The following is a 19,779-nucleotide window of genomic DNA, read 5'->3' as shown; positions in this document are numbered from 1 at the left end:
ATGAACCCCCACAAAGGTCAGGGAACATAGCAGAAGCTAAGAGCTGGAGGGTGGGAAGGAGTGCTGTGGACTGTCCTCACCATTTCCTGAAGCACCGCCCCAGTGAAGTAGCAGGTAATTGTTACACCTGCCTTGAAGTACATGTCCCTGGGGCATGGCCCTTAAGACCTGGGGTGCATTTATGCTATCTGTCTTTGCTACCTCATGGTTTTAGATGCTGAGATGGACCAGTTCACATGAGTAAACAAGTATTAGCTACTTCTCTCCACACTGTGATAAAATACTTGACTGAAGCAATCAAAGGGAAGGAGGACTTATTTTGACTCCCAGTTTGGGAGAATAGAGTCTACTGTGCTGGAGAAAACATGATGGAACTCATGGCTGTGGAAGCATGTAGCCTGACTTGCATCTAAATGGACCAGGACCAGAGTATATGGCTGAAAGCTGAGCCAGCCTACACTTCTATGTTCTTACATCTGTCAGCTAGGCTTCACATTCCAAAATTTCCACACAAAGCTTTGCTAACTAGAGCCAAGTACACACATGAATCAGTGGAGGTGTACTGTAACAGTTTCCAACAACATTCTCTCCTGGAAAGAGAATCAAGAGATGAGGAAACTTGACAGGCTCAAGTAGTAAACAATTCACATTTTCAGGGGTTCCTGAAAGCAACAGGATGCACAAGGCTCTTCCCAATTTTAAATAAGTTGTAACAGTTGTTGGAGAGAAGAGACCCTCAGTCTGTTGAGCTACTTTATAAGTTCTGGAGGGATCTTCTGGGATCCTTGGAGAGGGATGCAGTTTTCTTTTTAAAGATTTATTTTATTGTTAAATCTGTGTGTCTGCCTGCGTGCATCTGCCTGTCTGTCAATTTGTGGGACGTGCACATGTGAGTGCAGGTTCTTGTGGAGTCCAGAAGAGGGCATCAAAACTACTGGAGCTTCTATCACAGATGTCTGTGAATTTCCCAACATGGTTGCTGGGAAATGAATTTGGGTCCTCTGCAAGAGCAATATATGTTCTCAACTGCTGAACTATCTCTCCAGCCCAAGGAGATATGGTTTTTGTGAGTCATCTGTCACCCATGCTGAGGTGAGCTGTTTGGTGATGCAGCTGCCTTTGAATCATCCAGGCTTTTTGTGAGTAAACCCAACAAACTTATTGATCAAGTTGGATTTGGGTAGAATCTCTATTTTGGTCTATCACTGATTCTCTGTCTGGAGAGAGTAGACATTTGTTCACCTCTCCCCAGGACCCCAGAACAGGAGGACATTTCACACTCAAACTGTATGAGGATGAGAGTAGCTAATAAATGTGCTTCCTTGCCAAACAAGACAGAGATTCAGTTCCCAAGTAGCCCTGAGTGTGCTTAATAATTAAGCTAATGCCCCAGAAGGCAGATGTGCGGTCACCAACTTCTTAAAATATAAACCATTTCTTTGTCAGGTTAATCCTGGAAGGGGATTTACCAAACTGAAAACTAATGAGATCTGAAAGTCGCCAGGTTTTATGTGCAAGCATATAATACCAGCACGATTATACGTGTGCACCCATAATCTGCATGGCGGGCTGAGAACAGGCTTTCAGAAACAAATGCAAAACAGAAACAGAGCCATGAAAGTTCAGCGTAAGGGCTGGGGAGACAGCTCAGTGAGTAAAAGCTATGCTCTGCAAGCATGAGGACCTGAGTTCAAGCCCCCAACACCCATGTAAGAAATCAGACATGATGGTATGCGTGTGTGTAACCTTTTGGGGGTGGAGACAGGCTGATTCCAGAAAATCATTGGCTGGCCAGCCTAGCTGGGGGAGCAAATCCCTATTTCGTGAGAGACTGTCTGAAAGGTGTAAAGTGGAGCACAATAAAGAAAATATCCAAAGTCCTGCTCTGGCCTCTGCATGCATGCACATGGGTACACACACCTGCATATTCATGTGCACACATGTACCACATACATATATCATACATTAATATAATATTTTTAATTCATTTTTAAGTTTTTTTAAAAGCTGGAACCCAGCCATGAGAAAGCCACAGTGATGAAGGTGTTCTGGGTCCACAAACGGGCATCTGGGACCCAGCATGTCAGTCTTTGGTTTTATCCTGAACTATTATTCTTTTAAAGCTGTGTGTGTGTGTGTGTGTGTGTGTGTGTGTGTGTGTGTGTGTGTTCATTTGAATGTACAAATGCACACATGCGGCAGTGTATGTGTGTGTGTGTGTGTGTGTGTGTGTGTGTGTGTGTGTGTTCATGTGAATGTACAAATGCACACATGCCGCAGTGTGCGTGTGGCAGCCAGAGGACAACTTCAGGTGTGTGTCCTTACCTGTGTGACCTTGCCTGAGACAGGGTCTCTTGTTTTGCCACTCCATAGACCACACTAGCTGTCCTGAGGCTCCTGGGATTCTCCTGTCTCCACTCCCGTCTGGCTATGGGAGTGCTGAGATTATAAACACATTCTCTACATGGGTCCTGGTGATTGAAACTCAGGTCCTCCTGCTTGCACAGCAAACGCTTTACCCACTACAGCATCTCCCCGACCCCTTGCCCTGTCTTCTTCAAAAACAGGCAGACAGCAGCCAAATCTTGACACTCTCCCCACATTCCACTGCAGATGCCAGTGAGTCCTCAGTGCTGCCAGAGAGTATTCCAAACCTTTTTTGTGACTTCAAGTCATGTAGTTGGTTAATCACAGAGCTTAAAATGTGAGCCGACAAGATCTCACTTTAGCCTTCCTAAGCTGGCAATTTTGCAGGGTGCCTACGGAATGACATTCATTACATTAATTGTAAACCTTTAGCCACCTCATCCGATCTGCCAACAGATGCTCTGGAGCAGAGAGGTGTTGGCAGGGAGCCTGTCCCCACCCCCTCGATGGTTTCTTTATCTGGAAATGAGGGGTTTGGTCCATCGTGTTCTCTTCATAAGTCCTCTGAAACCCAAAACCTCTAATTTACTCCCAAGGATGTGACTTCTATGGCTGACTTAGATTCAGCTGGAGGGGACTAATCCAGGAACTGGTAAAATGAAGAAACATTGGATGTGTTTTGGACCCTCCATGTTCTCTGGACTTGGGAAAGAGGCACCAAGAAATATGTGTCTGTGTCTGTCTGTGTCTATGTCTATGTGTATGTGTCTGTGTGTGTATGTGTGTATGCATGTGTCTCTGTCTCTGTGTAGGTCTGTGTCTGTCTGTGTGTTTATGTGTGTTTGTGTGTGTACGTGTGTATGTGTGTCTATGTATCTCTCTATGTGTGTGTGTGTGTGTGTGTGTGTGTGTGTATGTCTGTGTGTCTCTGTATCTGTGTGTGCATGCATGTGTGTGTGTGTGTGTGTGTGTGTGTGTGTGTGTGTGTGTGTTTGGTATGTGAGAGAGAGACAGAGAGAATAATAACTGTGTCTGTCTATGTTACTATGTTGTATAGCAATACCCTCCAAGCTGCTAAGACTCAGGAGGTTCCATGTCTGGAGAGACCGCTAAGCAGTCAAGAGCACCTTCTACCCTCACAGAGGGTCCTAGCCCCAACACAGCAGCTCCTAGGTAATCCAGGGGATCTGATGCCCTCTTCTGGACTCCACAGGCTTCTGCACACATGTGATACATACAAACTCATGCAGGCACTCACATCAATAAAATAAGTCCTTTTTTTAAGACTCAGGAGATTCTAAAGGGAGGATTAGACTCCACAAATGGACAACTCCTGAGTCCTGGGAGTTTGACCAGCTTCACATCTCCAAGCTTATGTAAGCAGTAAGGACTGGTGAGGGGCCAAGGGACCTGCAAGAGACTCCGACTTACTGAGCTGCATGGAAGTCTTGGGCTACAAGGTTGCAGTTTTCACAAGTCCATATTGGGGTGGACTTCTGGTGATGCAGCTGTCTCTGAGTCCCTGCTCTTATAAGTAATCCTTCACCACACATCTGTAAGGAACCCCAATAAACTCCATTGGTTTATCAAGTTGGACTTTGGAGTTATCATTACTTTGGTCTGTCATTGGTTCCTTGTCTGGAGTGAGCAGGTGTTTGATACTGCTTCTCTAACAAAGAATCACACAACACAATGTATGTGTGGTTCATGTACATGCGTGTGTCTGTGTTTGCACCCCCCCCCCGTGTGTGTGTGTGTGTGTGTGTGTGTGTGTGTATGTGTGTGTGTGTGTAGGCCACAGTGAAACTTGACTTTCAATTTGCAGGGATTTAAAATAATCATGAAAAACAAATCTCTGGCCATGTCTGTGAGGGAGTTTTTAGATTAGATTAATTGAGGTGGAAAGATCTACCCTAAATACAAGTGGCATTATCCCTTGGGCTGGGATTGCAGACTGAATAAAAATCAGAAATCGAGCTGAGCCCCAGCATCCATCTCTCTCTGTTTCCTGACTGTGGTTGCCAGGTGACCAGCCACCTCATGTTCCTGCCTCCATGCCTTCCCTGCTGTGATGGACTGTGAATCCTCAGACTGTGAGCCAAAACAAACCCTTTCTTCCTTGAGTTGTTTTTTGCCAGATAGTCTGTCACAGTAACCAGGTGAGTAACCAAAACAGACACTGAATGTGATCTGTCTGAAGGAGACCTTGTCTGTGTATCTGCTCCCAACAGCCAAACTATGGTAGACAAACACAATAAAAACAAGCTGGGCCCATGGCCCTCACTGACTCTAACCCTCTAGTACAGGGATGCTAGATCTGTCCCAGAACATGATTCCACATCTCCAAAACTTGAGATCTATTTGTCCCAACTCACTACAAAGTATTGTTCCAGCAGCTTCCAAAGAATAAATAAAAACAACCACTTTTGAAAACTGCTGGTGTCCATTAAAGTCCACCCTGCCCAGTGACCCAGAATGTTCTTTCAGCAGACAGGAGGGAGGAGTGTGTGCAGACATCACAGCCTAGTGGAATACACATTCTCAGCAGGTTTATCATAACTGTCCTGTGCTACAGTGATAACAAATGTCCATCCTGGGGTCAGTGGTGATTTATAGCATTGGTAGGTACACATGGACAACTACTCAGTAACAAAATTTAAAAAGAGCCGTAGACACGGTTCCACGGTAAAGCACCTGCTTAGAATCCCCCAGTGAGGGGCTAGTAGCTCAGTGGTAGAACATTTACCTAATATGCTAAGGTCCTGAATGCATTTCAACCCCAATATCACTAGAGCCAGAGACATGCAGAGAAAAGTATAAACACATGAGGCTTGGTGTTATAGTCGCAAGACTAGGGAGGCTGAGGCAGGAGGATCATCCAGCCTAGGCTACCTGTATCAAAATACCAAGGCTTGGGAGAACCTCGCTAGATAGCAATACCCAGGGCAACTGTCACATGTCACAGCTGGAAAAAGTTAGGGCTACCCATTAGGATAGAGAAATTAAAAGATCTTTCTTTGGGAACCCCATGACTCTTTCCTGGGTGATTTTAATCTGTATCTTTCTTGTTATAATGAACTGTAACCTGAAGATAAATCTCTCTGTGACTTTATTATATCTTTCCATGGAATGGTGAGCCTTGGAGACCCCTGAACTTGCAATTGGCTTCAGAAGCAAGGGTGATCATATGGATATTTCCACCCTGACGTCACAAATGACCGATTTGTGGAACTCACTGGGAAAGACCTGGAAAGATCCCTATGTGGTTCTCTTTTTTAAAGATTAAAAATATTTTTAATTATGTATTTGTGTGTTGTTTCTGTGTGTGGGTGTGTGCACATAAGTACAGGGGCCTTTGGAGGCCAGAAGGTCTCCTGGAGTTGGAGTTATGGACAGTTACAGGCACTTTATTGAATGATCCATCTCTCCAGACCCCTTTTTCTTTTCTTTTCTTTTGAGATAAGAACTCCCTATGAAGCACAGGTTGCCTCAAACTAACAATCATCCTGCCTCACCCTGACAAATGCTGAGATTAAAGTATGTGCCACCAGCAACAGTTCAATCTCCTATTTTAAAGATGTGTACATGTATGCACATATGTGTGAAAGGTGTGTGTGTGTACAAGGGTACACATGTGTGTAGGCCAGGAAGACAGCCTAGGGTTTTTTCAGCAAGGCTGTTACTTCTTTTTAGACTGGTCTCTCACTGGGCTGAAGCTGACCAGATAGCTTAAGCTGGCAAGCCATTGTGTTTAGGTGTCTGTCTGTTTCTGCCTCCCCAGGATCACAAGTGGGTACTATTGTGCTGTCTTTCTACATTTCTGGGGATCAAACTCGGGTCTTGATGCTTGAAGGCATGTACTTTACCAACTGAGTCATCTCTCCAGCCCTCATTTTTCTATTTTGATAACAACTAACATGTCCATTTCTCTTTAAAAGTTTTTACTATATTTATGTGTGTGTGTGTGTGTGTGTGTGTGTGTGTGTGAAGGTCAATGGGCATCTTTGTGAGGTCAGTTCTCCCATTCTACCATGTAAGTTCTGGGGCTCAAACTCAGTTGTCCAGCTTGACATCAGATGTCTTTACACGCTGCTCCTCTATCGGCTCCACATAATTGGCAGAGTCTGAACCAGTCCTCGGGATGTAGCCCTGGGATCCCAGCCTTGCTGTTCATTTCTGGCTCTCCATGTCTCTGTTCCAGACTCACATCTCAGGAGCAGAATGAGCATTGTCAAGGTACTTTTGACTATCCGAAGTCCCTTTCTTTAGATCCCACCAGACAGCCATCCTCTGGTCCCCACAAAAATCTAAGACAAAAGCCAGCAGGACTGGAGACCACTGGCTAGGAGAACAGCAGCTAGAAAACATGCATCTGTTGGTTTGTTTTCCACATCTGGTCACCAGAACAAAGAAACATAATTAATTTTGTGGCTCCGAAGAGACAATCCCACCAGTGATACACATCTTTAATTAGCCCAACTCAACAATCGTGCTCCGGTACTTTCTTCCAAGGAGCTGGATTGCTGACACATTAAATATGGAGCCAGGCTGGAGGGCAGGAAGATAGGTTGTTATAAAGGCTGCCATGGAAGATAAGCACTAGATTTCCATCCTGGAAGAGGCTCCATCCGTTGTGTATGGAAGAAAGGACTGCTAACGAGCAGAGGACAAAGCAGAATGCTAGCAGGGAGGAGGGAAGGAAGGGCCTCTGTCGTTAATAAGTCTCTTGCAATGGTTGAAAGGCCAAATGCAAACTAAGTATGAAAATCATTTGCTATTTTAAGAGACTGAAGTCCTGAGAAGAGTCTGACTCAGTTTCCCTCCTAGTTCCTCATGTCTCTTTCTGCTTGGTGGCTTTCTCCTTGGTTTCCCTCATGGTCACAGATGGCTGCCAGGAGACCTGAAGTCATGAGCATCTTCTGTCTTCCATTTGAAGGTGCCTGGGGCCAGCGTAACTCCGACTACAAAGGAACAGAGAACACTAGACTCTGCCAATGCCTGCCAACCTAGTTAGACCCCCAACCAAGCTCTGCAAAGCTACACACACACCCAAACTAGCAGTTTACAGTAACAAACAACCAACAGCAAAGCTTGCCTTCAAGGTCACATGTCTAAAAGGCCTTAAAGTAACCAGGATGTAAAATGTGAAGATGAATTCAGACAGGGTTTTTGTTGAGAGAAAGGCAAATGTAAGCACCAGAGGAAAGATTAAGATGGCACTGACCTGTAAGACTGTCCCTCCTAATTACTCTGTAAGAAAAGGATTCGTTAAGGTTTAAAGACTGTCCTCTGCGCTCAGTGTGCTGCCTGCCATTCTAGGCTGACACTCCCCTGTGCAAAGTCATAAACTACAAAATAAACACTCACTTTCGATACTCCAGTGCTCTTATTATGAAGTGGAGATCTTTGTTTCCCACAGTGGAGGTAAGCGAATAGTGTCATGTGCTCTGCTTAGATTGGACCAACCTGAGCAAGATCTGATTGGTTAGGTAGGTGGGTGACATACCTTGGTACCAGATGCCTTAAACTTCAGATGCCACACCAGGAGAAAGAGAAAGATGGAGTCAATTAGATAGGAATGCCCAGAAACCAAAATGGGATTGCAATCAGATAGTTGGGGTAGGAGCAAGGAAAACTATGAGCCTGATGTCCATAGCTGCCCCTCAGCCTGCAAGGGCAAGGGACAGGTCAAGGAGACACCACCTGCTGTGACACTACCATGAGAAAATGAGAAGCCCATGGATCTATTAGCCCATTGATTATGTCAGATCCCTCATGATGTAATTACCTCCCAGTGACTGGATCCACAGACTGGGGACCAAGCCTTCAACATCTGAGCCATTGGAGAGACACCTCTTAGCCAAATTGCTGTGACCAGTCATTTCATAGTTAGTGTATGGACTGAGAGACTAGTAGACTCTTACAGTGGTTTTAATTTTCAGTTCTCTGATGACTTATGATGTCTATTTCCTGTTCATGTGCTAATGATCATTTGCTTTTGTGAAGGGTCTGTCCAAATCTATCCACCCTTCAGTGGTGTGTGTGTGTGTGTGTGTGTGTGTGTGTGTGTGTGTGTGTGGTCAATCTAGGGTGTCATTCTTCAGTCATTGTCCACCTTGTTTATGAAGATGGGGTCTCTCAATGGCCTGCCACTATCCATTAGGCTAAGCTGACTGGTTGAATCCCAGTTGTCTCTATTCCTGAGTTCTGGGATTGCAAGTGTTAGCTACCACACCCGACTTCTTATGTGTTCTGGAGATCAAAGAACAATCACTTTCCCATCTGACCCATCTCATCTTTTCCTTTTTTAATTATTATTTTTACATTTATTTATTTGAGGAGAGATGTGCCACAGTGCACACGTAGAGGTGGAAAAGACAACCTATGTCGTGACCGCCTCGACGAGCAAGGAAGACGCAACATCGAGCTCTTCTTTCTACAGTTTATTCAGGAACCTTGAACAATCTTATGACCCCAGGGGGAGCCCTCCCTCAGCCCTAATAGCCTCTGGGTAGCCAACCCTAACCTGCCACGTGGGCATCGCAGACAGGTCCAGGTATACGGAAGCAAGCCAGATCCTAAAGCCAAGCTGAATATGGAATTGTTTACCACCGAGAGCGCTCACCGTCGGGCTGGTGGAAGGCGGAAGCCAGTGCCATCTTTAGGGTGCGGCACGCAGCTCTCTACAGTTCCCCCTTTCTTATTATAAACAAGCAGGCAAGAGTAGAGGTCTGATCTCTGTGGAAAAAAATTTAGGACAATGTACTGGTGTTTGTTCAGGTGTCATCCACCCGGAGAACACTTAACCTGTCCAATACCCTTTTTTGCAGAGGTGGGAACTGGGGTATCAACCCACGTGCAATTAGACATGCTCTTCTCGGGACTTGATCACGGCATGTGCCCCGAGTGCAGTGTACCAGCCTCGCATCCTGCACATCAATAATCTTTAAGGGTGGCCAGCCAGGCCTGAGGGGACTGTCCTGCCTCTATGGCAGTAAAGGCTTGTATGATCATGGCTGTATTACGCTGTTGAGAGGCCCTGACTCTGCAGATGCACCACAGGCAAGCCAGGGAGACCAGCACCAAAAGGCCTGCTAAGGCTCCCAAGCCTTCCCACTCCTTGAGATGATTCATGGCATTAGAGATCCATGTAGATAATCCTTCTGCCAGTCCAGCATCCACCCGGGTTGAATTCACTGCAACGATAGCCACTCTTAGCTGGTCCATCAGGTTGTCGAATTCTCCCGTCCAATTGCCTAAAAGATAACTGGACAACTGTTTAGACAGATTTGCAGCACGGGTAAAGTTTTCATACTGGATACTAGTCACACACAACCCAGCATATTTCCATTGACAGCCGAGCTGGGCAATCTGCCAAAGGGTATCAATTTGCTCTTGCACCAAATCAATCCTTTGATTGCCTACCATGAGTCCTCCTCTTAATTGTGCGTTAATGCCCTTTTGCACATCCAGGGCTTGGCCACATTAGCAGAAAGGCTATTAAGGGTTTGGGCTCAAGCACGCTCGTGCAAGTCCGCTCCAGTCAGTAGGCGTCATGCAATGTTTGTTTAAGGCCTCCACTTGGGCTACTGTGAAAGAGGCTGTGATTACGTACGTCCGCACGGACTTAGCTAAGGATTTTATCACCTTAAAATCCAAAGGCTCGTGATACCGCTGTCCCTGAGGATCTTGAAACACCGGGCATGCTAAGTTTAATTCAGTTCTAACTGTCCTCCACACACCCGGGCTCAAAGAGCTTCCGGAAGCGCCACTCCCATACGGCGGAGGGGCAGCTGGCACAGAACAGCATGCAGACGGGGAAATTCCCTTATCAGGTTTTTCTCTTTCTTTCCTTGTCTTTCTAATTGTTGTCTTATCTATCTGTTCAATGATGGATTCTAAATCCTCTGATTTGGAACCTTCCGAGTTCTCCAAATCTGTCGAAGCAGGATACAGCCTTTTTATCTTTTCCTCTCACCCTTTCTTAGACTCCTTTCCACTATTAGCCTTTTCAGATCTCTCCTCCTGATGCATCTCCAAGGCTGCTTGACCGTTCTCCACTGCTTCAGAACACCTCTGGTCCTCACGGCAGCTTCCCACTAGCTTCCATACTGGTCTGACTCCACTTTTCAATGTTACTTGCTCAGCGGCAAAGTCTAAATCCCTGCCCAACTTCTCCCAAGAGGACACCGAGAGACTCCCAGAGACTGCGAACCAGGGTGCAATGGTATCGCATTCCTGCAAAAATCTCTCTAGGGTACTTTTCTTTATCTTTAATTTCTTTGAGTGCAGTAGCTCATTAAGAGCCAGAAAAATTGGGTGCGAAGAAGAAGCACCCATGTTTGATTTACGTCAGCTTCAAAGGGAAACTAATCTTACTTTTGTTTTAGCCCGCCCATCGACGTGCTCTTGCGCTCTCCCTTTATCTACAGAGAAGAGCAAAAACCTCCCCGCTTTTGTCACGGGTTCCCAATTCACCCAGGAATTCCTTTAACCCCGCTTTTGTCGTGGGTTCCCAATTTACCTGGGATTTACCAGTGCACTGCCCTGACTGCGTAAAGTTCTGAGCTCTCGTTGAAAGTAGTGAAGTTCCCCCTACGGGCCACCACTTGTCGCGACCGCCTCAACCAGCAAAGAAGACGCAACACCGAGCTCTTCTTTCTACAGTTTATTCAGGAACCTTGAACAATCTTATGACCCCAGGGGGAGCCCTCCCTCACTCAGCCCTAATAGCCTCTGGGTAGCCAACCCTAAACCGCCACGTGGGCATCGCAGACAGGTCCAGGTATACGGAAGCAAGTCAGATCCTAAAGCCAAGCTGAATATGGACTTGTTTACCACCGAGAGCGCTCACCGTCGGGCTGGTGGAAGACAGAAGCCAGCACCATCTCTAGGGTTCGGCACGCAGCTCTCTACAAACCCATAGGAGTCAGTGCTCTCTTGTGACACGAGGATCCTAGGGACTGAACTCAGGTCATCAGGCTTGGCTGCAGATGCCTTTGCCTGCTGAGCCAATGCTCCAGCCCTTCCTAGAGTTTTTGAAGCCGATTTTCTGCATTAAAAAATAACTAATAAACAATAATAAATAGCTTGACAGTCACTTTCTTAGCTTCCCTTGCTACCACACTGAAGTCACGTGGGCTGTAGTCAACTAAATTTTTAAGTTAGAAGCTGGTGGAGCCAAGAGAGGCCATTTGGCTCCTGGTGGGCAGGCACAGCAGTCACATCCATTAGCCATTGGCCTGGGTCTAGTATTGAAGTGGGTTTGGACTTGGAGGTCCAGCGTGACGGTGAAGGAGTGCTCTCACCCAGTAGCCTGTTGTCCTACGAGCGTCAGTGAGATCTGTGGACCCAGTCTCAGGTCTCATGGTCGAGGCTCTGCATTGAAGCAACACAAGGTTGGTCAGTTAGCAACGCGGATCCCCACTGAGACATGAATTTATCAAATTGCTAATGTGAGGTTTTGACTTTCTTGGTGATAAAGTGCACCTTATAGAAATGAGAACTGATGGATGGGTGAGAGCGTTAGGCAGGTCACGACACCTGGCACCAAATCTGATGACGTAAATTCAATCCCTGGAGCTCACATAGTGAAAGGAGAAGAACTCAATCCCATGGTTGGCCTCTGACTGTCAGCCAAACACTGCAGCACCCACATAACCTCCCCCCACATATATAAATATAAAATATTTTTTAAAGGAACAGCCCATAGATTAGCCATCTTCTCATCACCACCTCCATCATAAGCCTGGCTGCCTTTCAATGTCTTCCCCAAAGGGCTGGACAATAAGGACACTGTCCAAAAATGAAATGTTCTGTAGTAATTGCCTTTTGTAAAAGTCCACCTCATTTCTTGGCTTGGATCTCCACCCTAATTTGCATTTGGATTGGGAAAATCAATACCGTATGATAACTATTTGTTTTTCAAAATCTGATAGCATGCAAATATACTTTCCCATTTCCCTGTTCCTTTCTCTGTCCCTAACCTTTGCACCCTCAACAAAGTAGAAATAAGTAAACAAAGGCTGAGACACAGCTGTGGATTTCTCAAAGGCATGTCCTTCGGGGTCTGCTGAAAGTTTTTGACATTATAGATGCTGTGCTTGCCACTTTGTCTTGAGTACTTTTAAGGTGGGACTGGGAGTTCTGATAATTTGAAGGACTCTCTTTGGGAAGAGAGGGCCAAGCCAAGCATGGTGGTACATGCCTATAATCCCAGTACTAAGGGGGAAGAGACAGGAGGATCTTGAGTTCAAAGCCAGTTTGAGTTACATAGCAAGACCCTAACCAACTAAGACTGAGGAGAGCGACCAGAATTCAGTCCCCACCACACAAAGTTAGAAAAGTCAGATGTGGTGGCTCATGCTTGTGATTCCAGTGCTAAGGATGCAAAGACAGGAGAATTTTGGCGCTTGCTGGTCAGCTAGCCTATGTGAGAACAAAAGATACATTTTAAGTTTTATGGTCAGCCAGCCTATGTGAGAACCAAAGTTACATTTTAAGTTTTAATTACTATGCCTAAGAGATCCAGGAAACAAAATTGCCTCTCATTTGCAAGCCCCTTGCTTAAGGACAGATAGTTCCTGAAATGCTGGAGGCTACTGTTTATGGGAGGTAACAAGTCACATGTTTTCACTCCACTAAACAAGTTTGGGAGTGCTTGTTCTGCACTGGATGTGCTTGACCACACATGGGCAAGAGGTTCACAGGCAGGAAATACATCAGGATGTATGCTTGCCCCTGATTGGATGTAGCTGGAGGTATGTCAGGATGTATGCTTGCCCCTGATTGGACCTGATGGGAAATGCCATGAATTATGGGTTTTCCTTCTTAAGCCACTGCAAACTGTGACTCTGGGACATTTCTTAGGAACCCGGGTATGGACCTGGCCAGAGCCCATCCATCCGGCCAGAATTTAATTAAAGCTGGCTTCAAATTTTGGCTTTAAATTATGGTAGTGGTCTTATTCTCAATCGGTGGGATTAATTCTTAATCACCTTGAAAAATTCTAGGTCAATGAGAGACCCGTCCAAAAAAAAAAAAAAAAGACAATGGCTAGAGGAACAGGTTGTCCTCTGCATGTGTGTGTGCACATGTGTAGCACACACACACACACACACACACACACACACACACACACACACACATCTAAACCTAGGCTTGATGGTTCCAAGGAAACATTAACATATTTGAGCACTCACCTGAGTGACCCATGGTTACTCCAACTCACTCTCAGCCCAGAACCTTGTGACCTTCCTCTTCAATAACAATAGAGATGAAAGATGGCCTCCAGGGAGGCGGTCCAGCACAAACTTTTATTTGGAATATGTAAGTGTGGCCATAGATACAGTTACAGGGGGCTATGACAGCTATTGTTTTGTGGGGGTGGGGGTGTGTGTTGTGTATATGCTTGTATGTATATGTGTTTACATGAATATGGGTGCTTGTATGGGTATGGATAGGTGTGCATATGTGTTGCACAAGCATGTGGAAGGCAGAAGTTGATGTGTCTTCCACAGCCGCTCTTCACCTTATATATTGAAGCAGGGTCTCTCACTGAAGCTGAAGCTTGGCAACTCTGAAAGTCTAGAGCCAGCTTGCCCTATGTAGCCTGTCTACACCTTTCATGTACTCAGATTACGGGCAGGCTACCATGCCCACCCCACCTGTACATGGGTGCCAAGGATCTGAACTCAGTTCCTCATACCTGCACAGCAAGAGCTTTCCCCACCGATTCATTTTCCCAACCCAGTCATTGTAGATGTATCTGGCTTGTTAAATAAGAAACACAGAACGGATTGCAGAGTTAAAAACCATGAGGTCAGAGCAAGAGCGGAAAACCTTAGCCTTCACTGCTTCTGCTGTTCTTCCTCTCTGTAAGAGACCTACTTCTGTGCATCCTGTCTATTTAAAAACTTTCTGTCCTGTTTTCTCATTGGTTGTAAACCCAGCCACATGACCTCCTCATCACTGCCTGTTTGTACAGACCTCCAGGTCTTCTATGGTTGGTATTGTGTGTCTGCCATGCTGGCTGTGTCCTTGAACACACAGAGATCCGCCTAGCTCTGCCTCCCAAGTGCTGGGATTAAAGGCGTGCACCACTACCACCCAGCTTCTGCTCTGGCTTGATCTGACCTCAAGGCAACTTTATTGACATACAAATAAAATCACATTTCAATACAAATAAAATATCACTATATTTCCCCTTTTCTATTTTAATAAAAAGAAAAAAAGGAAAAAGTTATAACTAATATAAGAAAAACTATATACAAAAGTATAATAACGATATATACCATATATACAAGCAATAAATACCTAAACAATGTCTAGTCCATTTGTATTTGACAAATTCAGAGAAAATAATTCCATTATCTATCCTATTTTGGTAAGTCCAGAATGTACCTGATTCACTTTTTATCCTAACTTATATAGCTAACGGAACTGTCTTATAACGTCTTTCAAATTTATACACTTACAGCTCTTAGTGAGTTTTTCTGAAATCCTTAACAAAGATAATTATAACTATAACTAACTGATCTTCAACTCCCTCAGAGACCCAAGAAGGAAATAATACTACCTAATAAAAAATAAAAACAAGAAGTGCATGCAAGCAGCTTCCAAAAAAAAAAAAAAAAAAAAAAATGTGAGTTGACAGAAACAGCCAGTTGCCTGGACAGTCACCTGAGGTTTCTCCACAGTGTTGGGGCATCATCTTCAGCCTATAGGCTTAGTGTATCTGACAGACTCTTTTGTGAACTAGGATGTATACAAGGTCAACAGTTTGACCTCACATTTGGTGAGAGCAGTACATGTACCAGAAACACCTGAATTCCATTAGTGTCATGTCATGATTCAGGATTTTAAATTCTGGAAATTATTGATGTTTCTTCAATTCAGCTGTCCATTTTTCTTGGCTGTGTATATGTGGCTTCATCTCAGCATCCTGTTCTTCTCCACATCCCTCTATTAAACGCCAGTCTACTATTGTTATTCAAGAATAACTGTTTCATCTGCTGTTCCATTGCACATCAGAAGCCATTGGCCCACTCCCTGTTCAGCTACCTTAAAAGAAAAGGGCACGGTACCTTTTACAGATTGCAAAGGTCACTCACTTCAGGGATGGTGCCATATTGTCCTGGCCTCAGAAGATGCCTTTTGTTAAAGCCACAACCACACTTGTTTTGGCAAGAATTGGTAGTCCTTGGTTTCATGTCCTGTCTGTCCTGTTTGTCAGCAGTTGATTAGAGGATACTTTGTTGTCCAGTGGCTAACTTTGGCCACAATGAAAGTTAACTCCATATGCAGTTTCTTCAATGCCCATATTTTCTCTAAAGTAGATTGGTACCGCCAGGAGCCGTCATGTCTCATAGTCATAACAAAAAAGAAAAATTCTTAAGTTATTAAAACATTTTAAATGCCATATTCTGTAGATCTCTGAAGGGTTTGAAGATGACCTGTCTATCTAAAATATGTCTGTTTGATCTTGAAAACACACCTAATATGACTACAAGTTCAATTGTAATGTCTAACCACTAATTTTCATTTCTATATATCCTAATAGTTGGTAATACTAACATTCAAGGATTAGCAAATTGCATTACATTGTTAAATGAATGGTATAAATACAATATCTTGAGCAAGATTAGAAATACATGTATGGTATATTCTAACAATCTCAAACTCAATAATAATAATTTGTATACAATATAAAACAATCCAATCGAATGTAAAGTATTTAAAACTAGTAATTGTCTTTTTCATTTTTCTTTCTTTCTTTCTTTCTTTCTTTCTTTCTTTCTTTCTTTCTTTTTTTTTTTTTTAACAAGCACCTTTTGCCTAGCCCTTGCATGAATTCATGAAATAGCCTGTTGCCTGTGGCCTTGCGGGCCCAGTTCAGGCCCGAGGTACACTCGGCCGGTTGTGGTGGCACATGCCAGTAGGATTTACTGAAGAAGGCAGAGGCGGGAGGATCCCGAGTTGAGGCCGGCCTAGGAGAAACTTCGGCCGGGGCAGAGACACAGTGTCGGTGGGACCATGGAGGCAGTGACTGCTGCTCTGAGTTGCAGGCTGCTTCTCATCGTGTTGGTGACTTTGGTGATGCTGCTACCTGGAACAAAGAATTTACTGCTGCTTGTTCAGAGAAGAATTGCCAGGACCAGTGTGTTACAAGAAAGCATTGGCAAAGGTCAGTTTGGAAAAGTTTGGCAAGAGAAATGCTGGGGAGAAATTGCTGTGAAGATTTTCTCTTCTAGGGAAGAATGTTCATGGTCCCGAGAGACAGACATTTATCAGACTGTGATTGCTCCAAACCACAGAGGAGGAAAAAAAAAAAAATCTAAAGGGAACCATGATCATGCCTAACAGTGACTTTGAAACCTTCAAAAGGATGATGGGACTCCACAATGATGATGCCACATGGACTTTGGTAAAGCCATTAACACCATGGAAAGATCGACTCTGGACTACAAACTGCTCAGGACAATTTCGAGATGACTGGCTGAGATGATACAGCCTGATAGACTACCTGAACAAGGACTTGAAACAAGCCCTGAACTTTCTCACTATGCAGCGGCAGGACAAATGATACAGGACTTGACAATTAACCCAAAAATTTTCTTTTCAGGATCCCCTAAAGATGGAAGTAATTTTAAGAAGAGGACGCCCACATCCCCAAAAGGTGGGATGGGAGGTTTTCAGTCGTTTAATGAGTTTTGGATATTGTCATTGTTTATGATGATTGGTTACAAGTTGTTAATTGTTAATGGTCAGGAAAAAAGCTGAACATGAAGATTAGATTCAGAGGTTTTGTTAAAAAAAGAAAAGGAAAAAGAGAAAATAGATATGAGGTAGGTCACTGAATCTACCCTGAGAAAAAAGATAAAGAAATAATAGGATAAACAGGTAGATCACTGAATCTACTCTAAAAAGAAAAAGGAGAAGATATAAAAATGACAAAAGGTAGACTACTGAATCTATTATGAAAAGAAAAGATAGGATAAGTAATGAAAAATTTTTGTCTGAGTTTATCAAATGTTACTGGACTGGACATTATTATAGATAATGGAGTTTTTCACCTGAATCTGTCAAATATTAATGGACTAGACATCATTAATGTAATCTTGACTGTGTATATTGTATATACTTATTGGATATGATTCTTCTTGTATTAGTTATAACCTTTTTTTAATTTTAGACAAAAACAGGAGAAATGTGGTGGGTATTGTGTTCCCTGAAATATTGTGTGTTCCCTGAAATAAACATATCTGGGGTCAGAGAACAGACAGCCACTAGAACAGAGCCAGAAATGGTGGCTAGAAAATGGGAAGAGTAAGCCATATCAGAAGTTGGGCGGTGGTGGTACACACCTTTAATCCCAGCACTTGGGAGGCAGAGCTAGCCAGATCTCTGAGTTCAAGGCCACTTTAAAAACAGCTAAGCATGGTGACCCATGCCTTTAATCCCAGGGAGTGGAGGCAGAAAGAAAAAGGTATATAAGGTGTGAGGACCAGGAACTAAAGAGGAAAAAGCATGTAGTTAGTTAAGCTTTGGAGCAACACAGTTCAGCTGAGATTCATGTGGAGGAGGACTCAGAAGCTTCCAGCCTGAGGAAACAGGATCACCTGAGGAACTGGCAAGGTGAGATAGCTGTGGCTTGTTCTGCTTCTCTGATCTTCCAGCATTCACCCCAATAACTGGCCTCGGGTTTGAGTTTTATTAACATGTCCCTTTAAGATTCATACTACATCTCATAGTTAATCTTGCATTGCCCATCAACTTGAATGGATTGAGAGTTACCTAGGAGATTTGTAAAGCATATTTCTGGGTGTGTCTATGAGGTTGCTTTCAAAGCCATTTAAATTGGAGGAACTCTGAACTAATCAATGGTTTCACTCATTGGTCATTCAAAATTTGGAGAGACTATTGGGGGATGGTGAAACTGTTTTGGGTAGGCCCTGGTTGGAGGAAGTTGGTCACAGAGGGCTCTTCCTGTTATTTCACCCAGCTTCCTGTCAGCCATGAAGTGAGGTGCTCTCGTGGCTTCCCATCAATCAAGAGGTGAAAGAACTCCTCTGTGACATCCATCACTGTGATGTCCCATCTCACCACGGGGCCCAGAGCCAAAACATAAGTCAAAATAAACCTTTCCCGAGTTGTTTATGCCAAATGTTCTTCATGGTGATGAGAAAAACTTGTTGTGAAGCAGACTCCAGGACCCAAAGATGGCTACAGTACTCGGCTCTTTCCTGTAACGTCTTCTGTAGTGCCGGTGAATTGTAGGGCATCTACATTACATCTTGATAAAACTTCTTTCTTTCTGTAATGCATGTAGGTGAGTATATATCTATATCTGCTGTATGGACACACAGAGGCCAGAAGAGGATGTCAGATGTTCTTCCCTGTCCCTCTCCACCTTATTCCCTTGAGACAGGGTTACTCACTGAACCTGGAGCTAGGCTGGTGACGAATGAGCCCCAGTGATCTTCCTGTTTCTGTGTCATCTCCCCCATCCCCCAGCACTGGGATTACAGGAGCACATGACCATATCTAACTTCTTTTTAAATTTTTTTTATTTTTGGAATATCTTGGGGGTAGGGTGGTGCTGGAGAGGTGACTCAGCAACTAAGAGCACTTGTTCTTGCAGAGAATCTGGGTTTTATTCCCAGCACCCCATGGAGGCTCACAGCCATCTATATAACTCTGGTTCCAGGGCTCTGATTCCCACTTCTGGCCTCCATCAGCCATTAGGCATGCACATGATACACAGACATGCATGTAGACACTCGTACATATAAAATAATCTTTTAAAAAGAGTATGTTTTATTTATTCTTTGGCAATGTCATGCATATATACAATGTATCTTGATCATATCCACTATTGCCAACACTCCATCCTACCCCACCCTGTCTTTGTTTAGATTTCTATTACTGTGAAGAGACACCATGACCACGGCAACTCCTATAAAGAAAACATTTTATTGATTCAGTCCATTATTACCATGACAGGGAGCATAGAGGCATCCAGGAAGATGTAGTGTTGGAATAGTTGAAATTCCTACATCTCGAAGGCAACAGGAAGTAGACTGACTCACTGGGTGGTATTCCAAGCATAAGAAACCTTAAAGCCTGCCCCCACAGTGATACCCTTCCTCCAACAAGGCCATAGCTACTCCAACAAAGCCACACCTCCTAACAGTGCTACTCCCTATGAGGTCACAGGGGCCAATACATTCAAACTACCACATCCTCTCAGCCACCCAACCCATCCTCTTCCTCCTTCAGGTCTTCTCCCACTAAGGCCAGTGTGCCTGCCTGCCACACTGTTGGCTGATCTTGTTGGCTTGATGTTGTGCAGGTGAGCACAGCTGCATCAAGTTCACCATGGCAGTGGCCAGGGCATGTCCAGAAGACAAC

Source organism: Onychomys torridus, chromosome 22 (assembly GCF_903995425.1).
Source record: "Onychomys torridus chromosome 22, mOncTor1.1, whole genome shotgun sequence".
NCBI lineage: Eukaryota > Metazoa > Chordata > Mammalia > Rodentia > Cricetidae > Onychomys > Onychomys torridus.
This window is presented reverse-complemented; position numbering follows the sequence as displayed.